The 18,528-nt window shown below is 36.7% G+C and overlaps 1 protein-coding gene across 6 annotated transcripts in view; it reads left to right on the top strand.

Annotated features, from left to right (window-relative positions):
• Positions 1-18,528, top strand: part of WDFY3 (WD repeat and FYVE domain containing 3) — a 259,871-nt gene that overhangs the window by 57,284 nt on the left and 184,059 nt on the right. The window contains exon 1 of one of the 6 annotated variants that reach the window (XM_089912202.1): positions 5,134-17,698. The exons of the other annotated variants lie outside the window; for them this stretch is intronic. The gene's annotated coding sequence lies outside the window, so the exon portion shown is untranslated. Of the gene's footprint in view, positions 1-5,133; positions 17,699-18,528 lie in introns of those variants that run through there. 6 annotated transcript variants of the gene reach the window in all.

Here is an 18,528-nt window from a genome sequence, read left to right as displayed (position 1 = left end):
AGCAAACTTTTTCTGTAAAGGACTAGATAGGCTGTATTTTAGGCCATATGATCTCTGTTGCAGCTGCTATGCTCTTATAGGATGAAAACCACCATACACAATACAAAAAAGAATGGATGTGGCTGTGTTCCAATAATACTTGATTTACAAAACAGGTATGGCACATGGCCATAATTTTCCAACCCCGTTCTATGGTAAATGTCTAAGAACAGGATTGCCAGCTACATGATCAATATATTTAACTTGATAACCTGCTGGTTTATTGATTTTTTTAAATACTTAGTTTAATAATATTTGAATTATGGAATTTTAATGAACGCAGACCTTATAGTTCACACATCAGGCCTATATAATTTATGGTAAGACAGACTTTGGTCTTGTCTTACACTGTGACTCTTTTTTGCCTTCTACTTTTGTTCATGTTCATGTGAGGTCTTTTTTTTTTTTTTTGCGGTACGCGGGCCTCTCACTGTTGTGGCCTCTCCCATTGCGGAGCACAGGCTCCGGACGCTCAGGTTCAGCGGCCATGGCTCACGGGCCCAGCTGCTCCGCGGCATGTGGGATATTCCCAGACCCTGGCACGAACCCGTGTCCCCTGCATCGGCAGGCGGATTCTCAATCACTGCGCCACCAGAGAAGCCCCATGTGAGGTCTTTTGCTTAGAGGAATCTTGTCTTCCCAGATAAAGTACATACCCAAATTTCAGTAATTTTTATTTGACTTACTTAAGATATGATAAGTTATTGCAGGGAGGTTGTTTTTTTCAGGGATGTATTAAGAACAGAGAATCAGAGTGAGAGCTGCTAGATTTTAAAATCAAACAGTTGACTTTTTTCCTATAAATTGAGTGTGACTGAATAGACCACCATCACACCATGACATACAGTCTCTTTATGTGTGTTTGTTCATTTTTTCAGTTTCAAACCCAGATTGTTTATCCATAATGGGAGTCCATCTGGGAGATCATTGTCTTTATTTTGTGAAGTTCCTGATGACAAATTAGGTATTAAATCTTAGGTTTATGCTCATGCCTTGGAGTTCTTCTAAGGAACAGCATTCTACAGTTGCTATTGGAAAGCTGTTGTTTCTGTTTGTTTTTTCTGTGGGATGCAGAATTAGCTTTCCATTAGTAGTATTTTGTTGTGATTCCCATTGCCACAAAGCAGGGGTGTGGGATTAAAAGGAAGGCAAAGAATCTTGGATGTACCACCAGCTAATGAAATTGGGGATGGTGAATAAAGCAAAGGAGGTATATCTTTCTGGTTATGGTTTACAATTAGTTATGCTCTTCTGAAAAAGCAGTGAAGCCCCAGGACCATGACAACATCAAAGAGGTAGGAGAACATTTGGTGCTAATCATAGTCCTACTTGTTTTGATGTGATGGTTGAAAGCTTATGTCCGTGGGTGGGAAGTGCTACTGTTTATATATGCTTTTTTTATAGGTTATACTATAAAACTGTTATAATGTATGGCTAGTGACCGCCATATTGGACATCACAGGCTTAAGCTCTTCCGTGTCCCCTAGGTTAGAATCCCTATAAAAGAGATGTTGAGTATGCAACTTCTTGGGGGTCTAATTTGTTCACTTCACTTCTGAATTTTTGCAGTCAAGCAGTAATCATTGTCTCTGGCTGTTTGGTTGTTAAATTTTAATATAAGTTTGGTTGTCTCTAAGTGTGAAACTTCTTTGTAAATCAGGGAGATTTAAAAGCATTTCCACCATTTGATCCTGTTTCTTCCATAATGCAGTTACTCGGAGCAGGTTTGTACTGGGCTGTTAGGCTTGTCCAGAGAATGTGAGGTGATGCTCTACTGAGTGCTGCACTGTGAGATTTCCCATGTCACTTTGTCCAATGTGAGGAACACTGATGATTTAGAACCACCTTTGCCCAAGAGTTTTTTTTTTCTAATTTTTTACATTTTTATTATTTATTTATTGGTTGAGTTGGGTCTCTGTTGCTGCGCGCGGGCTTTCTCTAGTTGCGGCGAGCGGGGGCTACTCTTCGTTGTGGTGCGTGGGCTTCTCATCGCGGTGGCTTCTCTTGCCGTGGAGCATGGGCTCTAGGTGCACGGGCTTCAGTAGTTGTGGCACGTGGGCTTCAGTAGTTGTGGCTCGCGGGCTCTAGAGCACAGGCTCAGTAGTTGTGGTGCACGGGCTTAGTTGCTCCGCAGCATGTGGGATCTTCCCGGACCAGGGCTTGAACCCGTGTCCCCTGCATTGGCAGGCAGATTCTTAACCACTGCGCCACCAGGGAAGCCCTGCCCAAGAGTTTTAAAAGTACATTTCCCATACTAGAACATTATTTAGTAACAAGATAAAAAGGTTAAGGGTGCCTTCCATAAAATCTGATCTTACGTTTCTATTCTCAACCCTGGGTGCATGTTAGAATCAACTGGGGAAGCTGTGAAAGCAATGCCTGGGCTCCAGCCCCAGAGATTTTGATTTGAATGGGGTGGGTCCTGGGCATCAGAATCTTTTTTCAGGGCCCTTACTTGATTCTGATTGAATCAGGTTGAATCAGATTTGAATCAGATTTTCAACCAGGTTGAAAATCCCTCATGTATAAGATAATTAGTGGACCTGGGCTAGCCATGTCGAGTAAAATATTCTGAATTAGAGACTAATTCATAATCTTTCCCCGCCCCTCTTTCCAGTTGGAGCCCAGATTTCAAGTCTTGAGTTAAAAATACCGTCAGGGAAATGGGCCTTATTGTGCTCACACATTCAGAACCTGTTATCCAAGGAATCCCCTAAAGATCAGTGTATGGGAAGAGAATTTAGTGGGGTTTTGTTTTTAATCTTTACTACCATTAAGTTTATTGGCAAATTAAGATTGCACATTACTTGTGAGTAGAAATGCCTTTTTTAATTGACTAGATTTTTGGTGCTGTCATTATAAATTTGCTTGATATAATACCATGTTTAGGAAATACAAATGTATCTTCACATATTGTTTATTTTTAATAGGCTATTTAAATAAGCATACATATAATATCTATCTATCTTTATGCTTATACACATGTAACATAGCTTTGCAAAGATATTCAAGAAATGAAAACCAGTAATCGATTCTGGGAAGGCCAACTAGGGCCCAGTGGTGGGATACTTACTTTTACTGTATCTTCTTCTTTGCAGTATTTATTTTAACCCCAGATATATATTAAGTTTCAGAAAATCTTTTTCAATAGATAGAAATGCTTTTTTATAAAAAAGTTTTACAAATATGCTTATAGTTTTTTCTATTTGTAAAATAGAAAATAACATCACAGTCATTTAAATTGAAGATCTCTGCTTATTGTTTGGTATATTACCTCTTGTTTTGGATATGTTATTTAGGTATATATCTGCTTTTTTCTCTCCTGAGTCCACGTCCTGGGTTTTTATTTTGCTTTACATTTTCTCATGGCTCTTTTATTTCACCATAGCTAAATTTGTCTCTATTTTTATCTGTCCTATTAGTTCTTTTTTTTTTTTTTTGGGGGGGGGGTGGGTGGGTACGCGGGCCTCTCACTGTTGTGGCCTCTCCCGTTGTGGAGCGCAGGCCCAGCGGCCCTGGCTCACGGGCCCGGCCGCTCCGCGGCATGTGGGATCTTCTCGGACCAGGTCACGAACCCGTGTCCCCTGCATCAGCAGGCGGACTCTCAACCACTGCGCCACCAGGGAAGCCCTCCTATTAGTTCTTATTCCTTTACTCTGTTTCCTTACTTAGTCGATGACTACCATTCTTCCAGTACCTCAGGCTAGAAATCTTATTCTTCTTTGTCTGTTCTGTTTGATCCCGAAAGACATCTCATTCCCAGATTGTTAATCCTGTATTGGTGACATTTTCCCATACCATTGCTCCTCACCCCTACCTCCACTGCCACTGATTTTATCACTGAGGGATAATTAAAATATTCATCTCACACTTCACACTATGCTTAGAAATATATTGCTCTCCTGCTTAATGGGCATTTATTGTTATCCTACTATGAAAGGCCTTTTATGATCTGCCCATGTCTACCTATTCTATGCAAACCTTATCTCCAGCTTTTCCCCACATTCACCCTGTGTTCCAGCTCTGCTAACATACTAGAAAGACACAGCAGCATGTCTTGTGCCTTCTCTTCAGTATACATATGGTCTGTTTGCCAGAAATAAGGTCGGGCCTATTTGTCAGCTGAATGAACGCCTATTCAGTTTCCAAAACAAAGTTAAAATGTCATTTTCTCTGTTGATCGTCAAATGCTTTTTCCTTTGTGTTCTCATAGCATCTTGTTTACTTATTGTTTGTTATAGTAGTTATCACATTACTTCTGTATCTTTAACTTAACTGTGAGACCCTAGAGGGTAGAACATGGTCTGTTTATTTTTCTGTTACTAACACTTAGCAGAGTACCTGGATGTAAAAAGTGTTAGAAATGAATAAGGAAATAAAAGTTAACACATACAAAATTTTGTACTGTTTATAATCACTTGAACTCACTAATTCAATGTTTTTAATAACTTAGTAAGAGCTAACCTAAACTTTGCATTTATGAAGAAAGGATTTGTCTATTAAGTCGAATAACTGAGATTGAGGAAGATGTTTACCCGTTTAAAAGAGCTGACATTTTTAAAGTACCTTTAGATGATTCAGAAGAATACTTTTTATGCAAATCGATTTATGGTAAGTACAAGACATTTTGATGATTATTTAAATCAGAAACCAAAGTAAGCTTTTATTAACGTAACTGGAGCTTATGTTCTTAACTTATATTCTGTTGTTTCAACGTTTGCTTATTCTCTTTTCACTGCCTATTCATTTGGATATTGATACCCATTTATTTGCCTTTTATCATTTCTTAGCTTGAATATAAGTATCATAGTAGAAATTTACTATAGTTCACAATTTTATATTCCATTTAGATACTTTAGTATATATTTAAAATTGATTTTGTGCTAATTTTTTTTGAACAAGAGTTATCAGTTTATAGATCTCAGTGGTTTATAAGTTCTCAGATTTTCAGATAGGAACATCTGTTGACTGAAATAGAAAATGTTGGAATTGAGAAATTTAAGTTCTGCCCATCTATAGATGTACTACTCTCAATGGATGTTTAAATTTATCAATGGTAGATAAGATAAAGGATTTCCATTTAAAGATAAATGAGTGAAAGCATTTGTATTCTGTTCTCTTTCCTGATGCTAACTGGACATAACTAAAAGGATGAAGACTAGGGAAGAAATCTTTTAACTTTAGTGAAATGAGTAGAAAGCCACAATCCCAATCCTCAGACTGCAAGAAGACCTGTAAACTTTAGAGCAAATTGAGGAAGTGTGCAAACATCTTAAACGTGGCACAGAGCTCTCCCAAAGTAGGTGGCATAGGGGCTACAGAGTGGCATGCTTGGTGAGGCTGCAAGGAAAGACACAGATGTACTTTTTATGCAGAAAACAGTGGGAAGACACAGCAGAGTGGAGGAGACAGTGTACAGAGCTGTTGCCTTGGTATCAGTTGATTCAAAGTGACTAAAGAGAAGTAAACACTGAATCACAGTGCAGACAATCAACAGCTTAACACTTTCCCCCTCTCTCTCTGCTTTAGCCTTACTGGCTTCATTACGGTTATCCAACCATGCTAATAAGCACGTTCTTCCATCCAGCCTTTGATTTTGCTTGTCCCTTAGCCTGGAAAATTCTTCCCCTAGAAATCCTTATGGATTACTCTCTCATTCATTCAAGTTTCTGTTCTGGTGTTAACTCCTTAGAAAAGCATTCCTTGACTGTGCAGACTCAAACAAGCAACACGGGAATGTTCTATTTTCAGAGCTTACTTAGTTTTTCTTCGTAGCCATTACCATCAGACTTATATATTGGTTTATTTTTTTCCCTCCTTCACTAGAATCTGAGCTCCCAAGGGACACATACTTATTACTATGCCTGTATTCCCCCTCTGTATTCTGAGGACCTAGAACACTGCCTGGAACATGATGGTTGCTTAATAAATGAACACACAGGTCTTCCAGTAGGCAGCAGTATGTACCCTGTACAAACTGGGGAATCCCACACTGAGAGGCTTAAAGGACATCATCACCCAATAGCAATAATTGGTCCCTATTTTGATCCTGATTCATATAAAATAACTATAAAAAATGACATTTATAAAGTAATTGAACATTGAAACACTGGATACTTGATATTAAAGAATATATAGTAGCAGTATGAATCAGTCAGGATTTAGTTGCAGAGAACAGAATCCATTCTAGCCTGTTTAAGCAGAAAGATGCTTATTACAGGATATTTGTGGCTTATGAAGGGATAGAAAGGGCTGAAGAAACAGATTTTAGGCTCATGGTTGACCTTTTATAAACATCTCCTAGTGCTATACCACAGAGCTGGGCCTTCAGGGGAGCTGCTACTTTCTCTATGGATCAGGATACAGTTGCAGGCGTTAGCAAACTATGGCCAACAGGCAAAATCTGGCTTCAACAATATATGTGTGTCCCTCCAGTTAAGAATGACTTTGTATTTTTAAATGGTTGAAAAAATCAAAAGAAGAATAATAGGGTTTAAAAAAACTTATTATTGAGGTATAATTGACATCCAACATTTTATTAGTTTTAATTTACAGAATGATTCAGTATTTGTATATATTACCATTACAAAAAGTCTAGTTAACATCTATCACCATGCAGAGTTGTATTTTTTTTCTTATGATGAGAACTTTAAAGATTTACTTTCTTAGCAACTTTCAAATACATAATACAGTATTATTAACTATAGTTGCCATGCTGTTCATTACATCCTCATGACTTAATCATTTTATAACTGGAAGTTTGTATCTTTTGACTCCCTTTACCCATTTGCCCATTCCCTCCCCCACCGGCCCACCTCTGGCAGCCACCAATCTGTTCTCTGTACCCATGAGCTTGGTTTTTTTTTTTTAGATTCCACATATAAGTGAGATCATATGGCATTTGTCTTTCTCTGTCTGACTTATTTCACTTAGCATATGCCCTTAAGGCCCACCCATGTTGTCACAAATGGCAAGATTTCCTTCTTTTTTTTTAATGGCTGAATAATATTTCATTGTGTATATATACACATTTTCTTCATCCCTTCATTTGTCAGTGGACATTTTGGTTGTTTCCATATCTTGGTTGTTGTATATAATGCTGCAGTGAACATGGGGGTACATATATCTTTAGTTAGTGTTAGCTGGTGTTAGTGTTTAGTTAGTGTTAGCGTTTAGTTAGTGTTTTAATTTTCTTCAGATAAATACCCAGGAATGGAATTGCTGGATTGTATGGTAGCTTTATTTTAAGTTTTTTGAGGAACCTCCATACTGTTTCCATAGTGGCTATACCAACTTACATTCCCACCAACAGTACACAAGGGTTGAATGTTTTGTGGCACCTAAAAATTTTATGAAATTCAAATTTCAGTATCCATACATAAAGTTTTATTAGAACACAGCCATAGTTTTTAATTTACCTGTTGTCTATGGTTGCTTTCACACTACGATGGCAACAGAAAACACATGGCAAAATATTATCTAGCCCTTAAAAAAAAAGTTTGCTAACCCCTGCTCTAGAATACACACATTATTGTGGGCAGACCCATATTGTGTCACACCCTGCCTCTCAGCAAACAGGAGGGTAATTACTACTGAAATCTCTGTAGCTTAAAAATGTAAATGTCATCCAGAGTCCTTCACTTCTGCCTTTCAGAATTTGGGCAAGTGGGTTTGATTGGCTGAACCTAAGTGGCAGCAAGAACCTATTTGCACATGAGTCTGTGGAAGCCCTGCTCTTTGTTTTACAGCTTCTATAATGTAAACATTATGCCCAATTCAGTTCTCAATGCCTTTACAGAAGTTATAACCTCTTGCTTCATTTCTTCAGTAAAAGACTAATAGACTTTATCCTCTTCTTTTTGGTTTAATATGGATTCATACTTAATGCAAAAGGCCTGTGATGTTCAACACTGTATAATTTATTACTTTCTTGGACAAAAAACTGTAGAAATTTTAGTATTGATACTATATACATTTATGTTTTATGAGGAACATATGCATAAGCTTCAAGCATAATGTTTATATCAGAATAAAAATTTAGTCTTAGCAACCTCACAAGGAATAGACTTTGCCTTTAAAGTAGCAGAGTATGCTAAATCAGGTCAATCAGATAAGGATTCAGGGAAACATTTCCTATGAGAGTATTTTGGTGAAACAATATTTTTAATTTAGATCCTTAGTCATAATCTTGTAACTCTCTGAGGTTAAGTCTAAATGTTTTCAACGGTAGGCTTTGGAAAAAAATTAAATAGAAGGGCAGAGTCAGAGCTTAAAGAGAAAAAGAAGAGGCATAATGAAGTAAATAAAATATAAGCTTTTAAAGTGCTAGTGAGGCCTAAGCACAGTAGTGTGCTGATAAATGTTTAACAACCGGCTATTCAGGAAAAGACCCCAAGGAACCCCCATTTTTAGTGTTTGTTGATTTCTTTGATATAAATGTTCTCCCCATGGCTAGTTTCAGGCTATTAAGGTTTGACAACTGGCTCTCTACAATTTCTGAAAATTTGGCCATCAGCTTTCACGAGCTAGTATGAGCTGGATCCACCACACCACTTAGCTTAGCCTAAGACCAAGGTAAGGAACAGTAGAGGCTGAAATAGTTGACATTTACATTTATAGTGAATATGCAGGGAAAATTTTCCATGAAACCTGAATTTCTCTTTACATCAAAAGCAATCATTTTATAAGGATAATATAAAAGTATATTATTTTATTCATAGAAGAATAAGATGAATAGTTTCTGTCGATGTTGGAGTAAATTTTTTCTAAGGTTATTATATTATTTTTCTTTAATGGAAAAAATTGCTCAGAACATGTTAAAGTACATACATAATACATTGTTACATTTAATGGCTGGTAATATATTTTTATTTGTAATTTTACTTCAATGAATTCTGCCAAGAAATTATTTCCTTACTGTTTCTGAATATTGTTCTATATTTGGGGCTATGTGTTTGAGTGCATGGTGTGAGGAATGGGAAAGACTTGAACCAAAGAGAACAGGGGGGACTTTGCTAGTGGTCCAAGTGGTAAAGAATCCTTCCGAGATGCATGGGATGTGGGTTCCATCCCTGGTTGGGGAACTAAAATCCCACATGCCACAGGGCGACTAAGCCCATGCACCACAACTGCTGAGCCTGCGCACCTCCACTAGAGAGCCCGCATGCTGCAAACTACAGAGCCCACACGCTGTGGAGCCCAGACGCCACAACTACAGAGCCCATGCGACCTGGAACCTGTGCGGCACAACTAGAGAGAAGCCCACGCTCCGCAACAGAGATTCTGTATGCCGGAATGAAGACCCGACGCAGCCAATAAATAAATAAGTAAAATAAATATTTAAAAAAAGAGAGAGAACAGAAAATTCAAAGGAAAAGAAAATATAGTTAGGTGTATATAATATTCCCTTGATCTGTCAGATGTGTGTTGAGATACTAAGAACTCTCAGCCAAGATATTACTCATGAATCATATTTCTTGTTGCCAGTCTGGTTACACCCTTGGTGGGAGATACACAGAGTAAACATGGGTTTTGTGTGTTTTTTTTGTTAACTTCTTGGGGACAAAAATACTTGGGTTAATTTTGTCCAAATGTTTTTAGAGAAGAACAAATAGTACTATCATTGCTAGGAATAGTTAGAAAATAAAATCACAGTTGCTTTCCTAAATAAAATTATTTCATAAAGACAAAGAGACAGCTTCCAGTTAATAGGAAGAGCACTGGTCTTCAGCTTACCTGTCTTGAATTCAAATTTCACGTAATGCTAGTTATTGGATTTTTTGGCAAGTTGCTTTCACCTCTCTGAACTTCAGTTTCTTAATCTAATAAAGTCGGCATTGTACCACTTGTGGTAGGGAATAAATGAATACATTTCTGTAAAAATAACTAGCATTGTACTTGGGTATGGATCTTAACTCTGTATTTCCTAGACAAAAACTGACACAGAAGCAGGAAACAAGAGTTCCTTAGGGATTAACTCCAGCCCTGGCTGCTAATTGCTGATGCTGTCCCTGTAGACTCTTAAAATGATTCAAGGGCAGAACGGCTGGTGTTTTCCACTTGGAAAAACTGATTGCAAATCATGTATAGAAAAGTTTGTGCGTGAAGCGTTAACATACAGAAAACAAAGCTGCAAAAACCTGATTGTCTAGAATAGCCTGTGGATGGGCAGTGAAGTCTATTTGTTTTCTTCTGCTGTTGAAAATCTTCAAAAAATGTGCTTAATCTTCCCTGATACTCTTCCTCCCCACAGCCCGGCTACTCTGCAGCTAGATTAGGTTTCCCTGCTGTGCTTTCTTTCTCCTAGTGTCTTATACTTCCATGGTATAACATGCAACACCTATATCACACCATGGACTCTAAGCTCCATGAAATCAGATATCCTAAAAGAGTTGTCATTTCATAACAAATGGTAAATGTTACATTTGCTAGTTGTTTTGGTATTCACCACTGTATCCCAAGGATCCACCTAGAGCAATAGTGGCTGACATTTTACTCTTTACTCTTGATTCAGAATATTATAGTGCAGAAGTCATCATCCTCAACCATAATTCCATAGAAAGAATGGCAGATTATGCCAAAGTTGTAATGACTCCAAAATACTAATTGAAAATTGCTTTCTTTTATTAAAGCCATATCTAAGTTACTGAATACTACAGTACCATCTTGGTATTCCCAGTGTGATTCCCTGTTGACGAAAACCATGGGTAGGCTTCTCTGAGGATTGGAAGAAGCTCAGATTTATTTTGTTTTTAAAAACTGCACAATTTATTTTGACATAATAAAGAACCCAGTTTTATTTCCCCTTTTTTTCTCCGATAGTGGAAATCTTTCTGAATCTGAGGGAAGTTGACTGATTTGGCTCTTCCCTCTCTGAGTCAGGTCCTGTTTCCTTATAGCTTATGATAGGTGGCAAGTTATCATCACTGGCCAACCAAGAGAGTTATTCCCTCCTCCCCAAGAGGATGGACGAGTCGATCCAGACTTTATTTTGTTTATACCATTCTAACAATCACGAATGTTAAAACAAAACAAAAAAAACAAAAAACAGGAAACTTTTAGCCAAATATTCCTACAGATACCAGTTTTTTTTCTTGTTGCTTATGGAGCAGATAAAATTTCCTTTAAGGAAATTTTTTTTTTTTTGCGGTACGTGGGCCTCTCACTGTTGTGGCCTCTCCCGTCGCGGAGCACAGGCTCCGGACGCGCAGGCCCAGAGGCCATGGCTCATGGGCCCAGCCGCTCCGCGGCATGTGGGATCCTCCCGGACCGGGGCATGAACCCGTGTCCCCTGCATCGTTAGGCGGACTCTCACTGCGCCACCAGGGAAGCCCAAAGGAAATTTTTTAATGTCAGAGGAATAAAAAGGCTATATTGAGGAAATTGCTTTAGAAAAAGACCCTACTTGTATCTGATTTAAATATGGTTTCATTGAGAGTCATTCAAGAAATGAAAAAGTTGTTATTTAAGTAATTTTAGTTGTCTAATATAAATACATAGTTCTTATATAAAACAGTGATTTGTTGGGCTTAGTTTAACTAAATTCAAAAGTACTGGAAGGTAATTAATTATTTCCTTTAAAGAGCCGCACATTTAGTGAGGGACAGGCACAACCCTTCTGAAGCATTTGGTGTTGTCGTTCATTCATATGTGTTCTTGAAAAATACTTGTTTTGTGTGTATGTATATCTAATATTCAAGAACTGGTATGTAATATATATTTCATCCTATTTCTTAGTTCCTTTCACTCATCATTATGTTTTTAAGATGCATTCATGTGAAATATATACTTTTAAATGAATATGAATGATTGTACATCAACCCGGTTTTACTTACTCAGTTTGTTAGTGATGGGCAGTGATATGGACCTCCAAATAGCCTACAAGTCCCCAGTCACCACAAATAACAGTTCAGTATACATACATTTACAAGTTCTCACCCTTAAGAATTTCTTTGAGATGTATGCTGAGGAGCAGAATGCAATACTGAGTAATACACACTGCCCTTTAGATCCTCTGTCTGTTTTCCGTCAGTCATATATGTGGGTCCTGTCCACATCTCCAAGAACACAGGGCATTTTCCAGCTTTCTGCTTGTTGCTAGTCTAGTAGGTATAAAGCGGCCTTTCCTTATTTTAGTCTGCATTTCTTTGATTACCAAGTAAATTAAAATATCTCTTGTTACGTTTGATAGCCTTCCATTTTGCTTGTTCATATCCTTTTAAATTGGGATTGCTATATTTTTCTTGTTGATTTGGGAATTCCTTGTAAATTCTAAGTTATAATCCCTTCAGTTTTAGACATTTCAAATATCTTCTCCCATTGTGTTATCTCTCTTTTTGCTTGGTTCACAATGTTCTTTACTGAGCCAAAGTATTTAATTTTGATGTAATCACATTCATTTTATTTTTGCTTATGACATGCAGCTCTGAACTTATGCTTAAGAAATTTTTACATGATTCATAAAGATATCCTTATATATTTTCTTCTCTTAACTTTGTAGTTTTACCCACCTTTGTGTGTGGCTGTAGGTGTGAGTCTAATATATTTTATTCTAAGAGTTTGTCACTTTCCCAATACCATCTACATAACAATCACACCCTTTTCCTGTGACCTTTGTCATGTATTAGGTTCCCAATACATATAAGGATCTGTTTCTGAGCTCTCTCATCTGTACTTTGGTTTGTTTGTTCTTATGTCAGTCAGCCACTGGTTTTATTACCATGGTTTGGTAGAGGACTGTCTTTTGAAATTTAAAATTATATGATTTAATTTTCAAGCTTCATGAAGTTTCAGCAAGTTTCACTGTTACCTCTTATCTTCCTTAAAGACATTTATGTTATGTTTAACAATCTAACTAGTAACTGTTATGATCCTTGAAACATATGTATTGGAAATTCTTGATCAATTTCTTTAAATATTATTGTATTCCAATTCAAAATCCACTTATAAATATAATTAAATATAATTGTTTCATGGGTCTCTTTTTTTCTCATTTTGTTTAAAGTGTTAAATTTTGCTTCTTAGGAACAATCGATTTGAAATTAAATGAGTTGTTATCTGAAGTTCGAGAGTATATTAAATGGTATAAAAAATTTTTAATCATTCAAAAATTAAAAATAAGTGAAGTTTTTTTAAAACCTGGATATATAATAGCAAGTTTCATTGTAGGAATAGTTACTTTGAAAAACCAGTCCAAATATTTCAAGTAATCAAAGTTGGTGTAGCTCTCAGTACTTTTGAATGAATTAATATATGTTCTACTAGGAACATAAATGTATGCATAAACGAAAATGTCTTGGGATGACTCAGTTTTGACCACAGGATGACTTTCCTGAATGTAATTTCAAAAAGAAAAATAAATATGAAAAATAATCTATCTTTTCTTGAATCTCAAGTCTTTGCCTGCTGCTGTTCCCTACCTAGTAAATTTTGCTTAAAACCAATTGTAATTTTTAGAATGTTGTATGTGCTTTGTAGGTGGAAGGTGGTTAGAAACATGAAACTCTGTACCCTTTATTTATTGAAAATTTTATTTCTTATAGCTTATATTTTCTGTTTAAGCAACTCTTCTGTTTAGGCTTTTGGATTCAAAAGCCCAGACATTTGAGATAAGATAACTAGGTGATGTATTTAATTTTAACCTCCAGTGCTAAACCTGCTAGCAAATATCAAAACTAGGAGATTTTAGTTGTAAGGTCTTTACCCTTGTGCCTCAGCTCTAGTTGAGATGTTAATTGTGAAATATAAAAGGAGCAGAATGAGAAGAATAGCTAGTGTGCTTGATCCTTCAGTCCTGAAAGAAAAATCAGGGCTTTTTAAAATTGTTCCCCCAAATAATGAGAGTTTGGCTTTATTATAGAATGTTTAAAATAAATAAACAAACCTAGGAAATAGCCATCTCCCCAGTGTCAGGGGGTCAGTTCATTCAAGGTAGTATTTTATGTATTTTATTACATGGCATTCCTTCTAAGAGGAGGATGAGACTACTATAAGAAAAATATGGTAAACTGGGTTGTACTATGCAAGATTATTCACTTTAGTAACTTACTTCCCAAGAATAAGAGACAGTATATTTTAAATATTATTGTTAATATTTCAGATGGATTTATAAAATCTATTAAATAACAAACTGATAAGAATAGCATTTTTCCTCTTATTCTTCCCCAAAGGCATTTTTAAAAATAGGCTACATGTGAACAACACTGAAATGATATAATTGGGACATGGCTATTTGTGGTAATCATTCTTATGTTTTGCTCCGGTGGAAGAATAGAGAAACATAGCTTTCTTATTCTTTTCTCCCCTCCTTTCTTTTCAGCCTCTTCAGTCTTCAACCCCCATCCTTCAACCCCTTTAGTGAGAATGCACCTGTACCCCTTAGCCATGAGACATTTTTGTGTTTCATTTGTAGAAGATCTAATGCCAAAATTATAAGGAAGCAATAACACTGATTAGCAAAGGGTTATATCTGGTAACACATAATTTTTTTGTCCTTAAGATTTATATCAGTACCACCTTTGATATTTTAAAGTATGTTCTTTAAAGATTCCATAAGTTTCCTAATTGTTTTCATTCATATACCTCTATTAAGTGAATAAAGAGTATTTAAAATAATTATGATAGAGGAGTTTCTGGAAAAGTTAACAAATAAGGTGTCAGTAGGAAGATTTCCTGCCTCACTCCATCCATCCAACTATTCACCCAGCCATCCATAATACATTTATTAATTATCTAAAGTGTTTCAGGTACTGTGGCAAATACCAAAAAGTTGATTATAAAAAACACACGTCACTGACCTCACACTAGGTTCATTTTCAAGGAATGATGGAAAAGCTTTCTGTTCACTGGAAATACCCTCCATAAATCCTAGGATGTTTTTACTGTACCTGGGGTAGGTTGAGAAATACCCTTATACGGGGTCAGACTAGGTTATTGGCTGTTGACTGTTAGCATAACCCTTGTGGAGAGGCTTGATGTGGATATTAAGTGCATGTTTTTCTAGGGGATGAGAATGAGTATTTGTGGATTTGGGGTGCATCAGACATACACACAGGGTAAATGAACAAACATCCGTACAACAAGGAGCAAAGAGCAGACAGAAAATTGTGTATTGATTTCCATTTCCTTTATTTACTGATGAGGTTATGCAGCCTTTGATATATTTCTGGTCATTCATTTTCCTTTCTTTGTGAAATGCTTGTCTTTTGTCCATTATTGTATTGGATGGTTTGCCTTTCTCTCATTGATTTGTAGCTGTTCTTTACATATTTTGGATCTAATGCTTTTTTGTTATTTATAGATATTGCAAATATTTCATTCCCAATTTGTGGCTTGTGTTTTCTGTTAATTTTTCATGTACAGAAGTTTTTAGTTTTGATAAGGTTGTGTGTGTGTAGTTCTTTTTTTTTAAGACATTCTTCCTTACCCTGAGATTATAAAGATATTTTCCAACATTTTCTTCTAAATATTTTAAAAGTTTTGCTTTTCAAATTAATGTCTTAATTGCTTTGGTGGCAAGGACATGGTGAATATAAGCTACTGAAAGCAGAGCTACGTGGCTGGAGCCGAGAGAGAGATGCAGGTGGGATGGGGAGTGCCTTGATAAATATTTCTTTGAATCAGTGATCAAGTTGCTACTACAGAGTTAGGTTTAAATTGTTTTGGAATTAAATAAGGTCCTGAACTATTCATGATAGATTGCCAGGCAGTAAAAAAATCTGAGTAGGCCATTTCCAGAAGAGGAAAGACCATGTGGGAAAAGCAACAAGGGTTTGAAATTGCATGGCCTGTTCAGGGAACAGAACTTAGGTGATGTGGTGTGAGCCAAAGCTGAGAGGAGGGATATTGCAGAAGATAGAGCTTCAAAATTAGATGGACAACAGATTTTGAGGAGCCTTTTATACCTTGCAAAGGGTTTTGACTCTACCTCATTGTAGGCGATTGTGTCTTTTTTCTTTTTTAATAAATTTATTTATTTTTGGCTGCGTTGGGTCTTCGTTGCTGTGCGCGGGCTTTCTCTAGTTGCAGCGAGTGGAGGCTACTCACCCCTTGCGGTGCGCGGGCTTGTCATCGTGGTGGCTTCTCTTGCTGCGGAGCACGGGCTCTAGGCATGCGGGCTTCAGTAGTTGTGGCGCACGGGCATAGTACTTGTGGCTCGCGGGCTCTAGAGCGCAGGCTCAGTAGTTGTGGCGCACGGGCTTAGTTGCTCCGTGGCATGTGAGATCTTCCCAGACTAGGGCACAAACCCGTGTCCCTGCATTGGCAGGTGGATTCTTAATGACTGCGCCACCAGGGAAGCCCTCGATTGTGTCATTTTTAAGGAAAGTTATATACTGATCTGTTTGGAATTTTAGAAAAAATAAAGCCACACCATGGAGGTGGTTAAAAACTGGAGTTGGTACTCCCACAGCAACTTGCATATAGTAAGCAGACACTTTAGAAATTTCAACAATGGCATTGCTCAGAAACTATTTAGAATTTTTTCCCCATAATCAGCTTCAGAGTCTGCAATGCATTCTTTTGATTATTAGTGATGAATTTTCAGTCCTTTTGAAAGGATTTGATATTTAGTAATCGGCAGAAGTTACTTGGGGGAAGTTTGGAAACTAAGGCAAATGAGCAAGCTGGGTAATTCCACTTTTGGTAAAACATGATACATGATGACACTAAGTTTTAGATATAGCTTATAAAATGCCTTGAAAGCAATCTTTAAGAGGAATTTTTAAAAGTATTTTGAACCATGTCAGCATCATTATGTGGATATAACCTTCTAAGATAACTAATGGGTAGGGCAAAATTTATCTGAATGTATAAATGTTGATGTTTTTATAAAAATAAAAGTATAGGAACTCACAGTTTTAAACCCTCATTACCATTATTATTTTTGTTGATATCATTATTTTTTACTTTTTTCTTTTATTTGTGAGGTTTTACTAATATAATTCTGCATAATCTTTTGCATTTGTCATTTTCCTTTCATTGCTTTCAGACCGCAGCATATATTCCAGCTCATTCCATGATGATTTGTTATCAATACTGGGGAGCTGACCTCTTTTTGATATTCCTTTGTTGTTGATGCACCAATTCCCTGTGGAGGATTCCACTTATTGCCTTTTGTTTTGTCATCCTCTGCTTACCAACCAACCCTAACTATTAATAGTGATTTGTTTTTTCTGCTTCTGCCCCTGCATTCACATTCATAGTTCGTACTTTCCAAATTTATACCAGTTTTCCCTGAATACTTTTATTCCTATGGAGTACTTAACACCTCCCAATAAAAACAGTCATATGGTAATGGTTTATTACTTTTTCAAGTAATAAAACTGAATTTAAACAAACCGTAAAGAACAAAGTAGTCATCTAAGCCTTCTTTGTTTTAAAATAAACAGATAAGGAATTTAGAGAAAATTCTTTCTCTTTGGCCTGTTTTAAATTAACCTTAACTTATTTTTGGCTTGAGCTGCCTCTCATTCATTCATTGTCTAAACTTTTATTGATCACTTTTTACTCATTTGTTAATCATGTATTGCTTGTATCTTTTTTGCCAGGCACTGTGTTAGGCACTGAGGGAAGAAGTTGCATAGGACATGATCTTTGCCTTCCATAATCTTATTTGCCTAGTGTTGGAAAAAGATAAACAAAATAACAGTTACATAACAAGGTGAGAAATGCTATAATAAAAATATGCCCAGGATTGTATGGGAAAAGAAGGGAGCATCTTTATTAAACTGAGAGATTAGGGAATGCTTTCTAGAAGAGGGGACAGTTGAGCTGAGATTTGCAGGGTGATTAGTAATTAGCTAAATGTAGAATTGCAGGGGGAAGGCCTACCACTCCCACCCCAGGAAGGGTATATGAAGGCACAGAACTGTGAAGGCACATCAGGGAGACATGCAGGAGACAAAGCATGGGTGGAATAAAGAGGAGGGTTAGATCCAGGGGCCAGGTAACGAAGAGCCTTGAAAGTTGTACTTTCCCTTAAAGCTATGGGAATTGTTGCTACATTCATCTGTTCATTTCTACTCTGTACTAAATCCTCAGCTAGTTGTTAAGGATTTGGAGAGCATAGCCTGCTTTTAGGGAATTCGTAATTTAATGAGAGATACTGATAATTAAGCAGAAAGAAATGATCTTTATTTAAGCAACTTGGTAACTTTTCAACTAAGAACAAATGGTTGTCAATGTACTTTTTTCCTGGAGATGTTTAAGAACTTCGACGTTTATGAACTGTGAAGACTTTCTATACGACGAAAACTAGGACATAACTTTTAAAAATTTTTATGTGTAATATGTAATTTTTTTGTGAGGAATAGTAAAAGTAGCACATCCGGAATTCAGAATGTGTGCACATAAAATATGATGCTACCATATAGTAGGTGTATGACCATATGTAAGCCTTTTAACATTTATTTACCCACCACCTACTATGAACTAGGGATACAAAGTTAAATAATATTTGTTTCCCACCACTGAAGACATGATAAATTAGTG

Source organism: Delphinapterus leucas, chromosome 5, assembly GCF_059928025.1.
Source record: "Delphinapterus leucas isolate spDelLeu-1000000601 "Yukka" chromosome 5, BTC_Dleu_Yukka2, whole genome shotgun sequence".
NCBI classification, from domain to species: Eukaryota; Metazoa; Chordata; class Mammalia; order Artiodactyla; family Monodontidae; genus Delphinapterus; species Delphinapterus leucas.
This window is presented reverse-complemented; position numbering and strand designations above follow the sequence as displayed.